At 38.3% G+C, this 4,907-nt stretch overlaps 1 pseudogene; it reads left to right on the forward strand.

Annotated features, from left to right (window-relative positions):
* Positions 1-809: 809 nt before the first annotated feature.
* LOC109018733 lies at positions 810-3,051 on the forward strand (annotated as a pseudogene).
* Positions 3,052-4,907: the final 1,856 nt, after the last annotated feature.

Genomic DNA, 4,907 nt, shown 5'->3' on the forward strand with positions numbered 1-4,907 from the left:
TACACAAACCAGACTATCTAATTTTATCTTATATTATATAATCATTATAAATTTTCTAAATTTTCACACAGTATAATAAACAACTCAACTTTTTTAAATCTTAAAATAATAATAATATTAAAAAAGTATATTTTAATAATATTTTATTTAACTTTCAACTTTTATCTCATATCATCTTATTTGTATATCCAAATGAGAACTTAAATTTTTCTGATCTCATTTGTAAAGTTTCAGATTTTTATTCGGATTTTTAGAATTCTTATTATATTTTTTTAGGAAAATTCTACTCTCCCGTTGGGCACCTTTTGGGATTTTGATTTTACTTAATAATTAAATAAATATTTTTTTAATGATATTCTGAATTTTTTAAAAATAAATATTAAAAAATATTAAAAAAATATATGTAAAATAATAATAATAATAATAATAATAATACACTAACGGGGTCGGGATCCTTCCAGCGGTGGCATGGAGCCACCCAATTTTTTAAGAAAGAGTATTAAAATGTCGAGTGATTGGTTGCCATGCGGCGATCTCCCCGTCAGTCAAGTTGCAAAAGTTGATCGGGAGCCTTCCAGCGGTGGCGTGGAGCCACCCAATTTTTTAAGAAGAGTGTTGAAATGTCGAGTGATTGGTTGCCATGCGGCGACCTCCCCGTCAGTCAAGTTGCAAAAGTTGACTGATATAGGTTTGGAGTGATCTTGCCCATTGTTGGTCTCCAATGGCGGCTATCATCCATTTGTTTCTATGCCAAGCTTGCGAAAATGGAACTGAGAAAATAAGAGTGAGATCAGGAGAGAGGTGCATGTGCATCCAAAATATGGCCGTCTCCCCCAACCTAATAATGGCGCTGCCTCTAATACTGATACTTAGTTTAGTAGCCTCTCAAGATACCAGTTTCAGCTACCATGGGTTTAGATCGGCGAATCTATGCCTAGACGGCATAGCCAATATAACTTCTGATGGTCTTTTGGAGCTCACCAATACGACCACGTTCCAAACTGGTCATGCTTTCTATCCCAGTCCAATAAGCCTCAAGAACTCTTCAAATGGCAATGCTTTCTCCTTCTCCTCCACTTTTGTCTTTGCCATCATTCCTAATCCTGACAATTCCATTCGAGGCGGTCATGGGATTGCTTTAGTGATTGCTCCAACAAGAGGGCTCCCAGGAGGAGCTTCTGCCCAGCACCTTGGCCTTTTCAATTCTACCAACGATGGTAATCCCAGTAATCATATGGTTGCCATAGAGCTCGATACATTCAAGAACCAGGAGTTTGGAGACATCAATAATAACCATGTTGGGATTGATATAAATGGGTTGAGGTCCAATATATCTGCTCTAGTAGAGTATTACGTTGACGACAATAGTCGAGTGGGGAGTTCTTTAGACCTTGTCAGTGGCCACCAAATGCAAGTTTGGGTGGAATATGACGGTGTCGAGAAGCGAATCACTGTTACTTTTGCTCCAATTAATGCCACACAACCCAAAAATCCGCTGTTGTCTTTATACTGTGATCTTTCACCAATAATTTACAAGAACATGTATATTGGCTTCTCCTCCGCAAATGGAGCATTGGTTGCAAACCATTATATTGTGGGATGGAGCTTTAGAATCAATGGCCAGGCTCCAAAACTTGATCCCTCTCGGCTTCCCGTATCCCCACTTCTTGGCGTTCCTCAGTCAGGAGGTAAAAAGAGATCAAAGTTTTTTACAAGTGGGTTGCCCGTGATTATAGTTAGTTTAGCCGTGGGAGCAATTTCAAGTTTAGTTTATGTCGTACGAAGGAAGAGGCAGTTTGCAGATTTGCAAGAAGATTGGGAGCTTGACTATGGGGCTCACAGGTTCACATACAAAGATCTTTATATGGCCACAGGTGGATTTAGGGAAAAAGAGCTATTGGGAAGTGGTGGATTTGGTAGTGTCTATAGAGGGATACTACCTACTTCAAAAATTGAGATTGCAGTGAAAAGGGTTTCCCATGAATCAAGGCAGGGCATGAGAGAATTTGTAGCTGAAATTGTGAGCATTGGTCGGCTTCGCCACAGGAATTTAGTTCCGCTATTGGGCTATTGCCGGCGCAAGGAAGAGCTGCTTTTGGTGTACGAAATACATGCCCAATGGAAGCCTGGACAAGTACCTATTTGGCCAACCAAAAGTCACCCTTGGCTGGCGCCAGAGATTTCGACTCGTAAAAGGTGTAGCAACGGGGCTATTTTATCTACACGAACAATGGGAGCAGGTAGTTGTTCACAGAGATGTTAAGGCCAGTAATGTCTTGCTCGATGGTGAGCTAAATGGTAGATTAGGAGACTTCGGTCATGCAAGATTATATGACCATGGAACAGATCCTCAGACTACCCATCTGGCAGGAACTTTCGGGTATCTTGCGCCTGAAAATTTTAGAGGCGGCAAGGCCACAACAAGCACTGATGTGTTTGCTTTCGGGGCCTTTTTGCTTGAGGTTGCTTTTGGAAGAAGACCAATAGAACAAAGTAGGCCAACGGAGGATGTGCTTTTGGTTAATTGGGTATTTTCTCATTGGAAACGAGGCACTATTCTCGAGGCAAGGGATCCAAATTTGGGGGAAGAGTATGTGGCAGAGGAAGTAGAGCTGGTATTGAAACTTGGGTTGTTATGCTATCATTCGGCACCCGCAGCTAGGCCTAGCATGCACCAAATTGTGGAGTACTTGGTGGGCGATGTTCCTCCTCCTCCAGAGTTTTGTGCCAGCAGCTTAGCATTTGCACATTGCGAAGCTTTTGATGATTTTTACTTGGCATATCAGGCTTCTGTGGACAATGCAGCTATTCGTTCCTCTTTTGTTGCAGAATCAGTTCTATCCGGATGTCGCTGATTCCGAAAGCTTTTGTCTGAGAACATAGATCGTGACCTTTTGTGCAAGATCTCAGATATAATTCGGGAACAAGAATATAGTTTCTTTTTGAGGTTTTGCAGTATAGGGATCAATATGTATCAGTGGACATGGCTCTCTGTGGCTGGTTGGGGCTTTCTCTCATGGTCGGCAACAAAAGTAAATCATTGAGTTGATAAAATTCGTCATGTAAATTCAAAGTATTGATTGTTATGTCTACAATATGAAGAAATCAGCAGTACCATGTTTCATGATTTTTTTCCACCACTCAAAATGACTTGCATACACGATGTGCGCTCTATCCTGTGATCTCTCTCTCATCATCAGCCTTCACATTTGGTTAGATTTCATTTTGGACTTGGGATACGATCATCAATAATAAAAATTCCAGCAATAACGGTGGGAGCTCTATACCGCCATGTAGTTGCTTTGAAAAAGAGTTGGATCTACTATTAAAATATTAATTTTTTTCATGTAGGTCCCGTATTTATTCACTTTTTGCAAAGTGATTGCACGGTGCTTTCACACTCACGATTGCAACTGTCATTTCTCTTTTCTCTAATATCCTTTTGGGTTCCTCTTGTAAAAGTGACTATTGATTTCTAACTAGAGACCCTGCTGCATAAATGGTCGAATATGATTTGTTGGCTAATAGATATAATGCATAATAACATAGCCACCACTTCTAAGATATAGTAACACCTAACATATTCCGGAATGTCATGATAATCCATACTTGATAGAAGACCTGAGGTCTTCCATGTGAATCATTATAAATTATATTGATGATGTTTCTTTCTACACTTGCCTTTTCAATTGTTGCATGAGACTTTACTGCATGCATCACCATATTCACCTTGATAATTTGTTGTCATAAATGCATAGTTCATGATCTTCTTTCGTTGCAACAGCCATAAATTAAAGCTTCCCAACTGTTCATAATTTTCTCTTTGTTTCAGTCTTCTTTTTCCCAGTATTATACAGACATGAATGTTCTGTCATAGAATGTTCTGTCATAGAAAACATGAATGTCTTCAAACCAGTCTTAAAAGGAAAAAACAAAAACATAGACTTTTCAAAAAGAAAGAAAGAAAAGCCTTGTCCGGCCTTTAAATTTTTGTTTTCATTTTTTCAAACTACAAGCTCTTTTTCGATCTCCAATTTAGACTAGGTTATTTATAATTTTTATATATATGTATGTATATATAATTTATACATATATAAACTATTATTTTGGAATATAATTTACATATATATTTATATATATAATTTGTTCATATATCGACTATCCCTTAACGGTACACGAAAGGGTACCGGTATCGAAATATTTCATTCCAGTGCATTGACCAATACGGCATCCGGTACAGTATTCAAAACATTGATATTACCGTCCCTCTCCTCCCGTCCACAGCTCCGATAAACCGTCGGAACAAGCAACTCGCACTTTTCTGTAATCGTCAGCTGAATGGTGCAACCTTTAAGAAGCACGTATCCTTCAAGATCCACGCTGCAAAGCTTCCTGCTGGAGTATGTTCTTGATTCAGCGCTTGCTTTTTGTTTTAAATCTTCTTTTTTTTTTTATTTGTTTGTCTGGAAATTCTAGTTATGGAAATGAAGTGGGTTTGGGAAATTTCAGGTGGAAGTGCTGAAAACAAAGCCGAAATTCAGCGCCCCTTTTCTTGGTTTCACAAGGACGGCTGAAATTTGGAATTCTAGATCTAGAGCATGTATGAGTGGTTTCATAAACTGGAAATGGAAATGATGAAAAGCAGAAAAATATCACACGAAGACTATTTGAAATGGAAAGTATTGAATGAATCAAGTAGTTGATCATTTGTGTTTACATCTATTTATACTAAAAATAGAAAATAACTAACTAATGTATATTGTCTACTTTAGCCTTCTAATTAATGTATATTGTCTACTTTAACCTTGGCCTTTCCTTCTTTGAATTTTAACTCCATGTTTTCTATATAGGATGCTATACTCTAACACCCCCCTCAAGATGAACATGAATATTGAGAATGTTCATCA

Source organism: Juglans regia, chromosome 4 (assembly GCF_001411555.2).
Source record: "Juglans regia cultivar Chandler chromosome 4, Walnut 2.0, whole genome shotgun sequence".
NCBI lineage: Eukaryota > Viridiplantae > Streptophyta > Magnoliopsida > Fagales > Juglandaceae > Juglans > Juglans regia.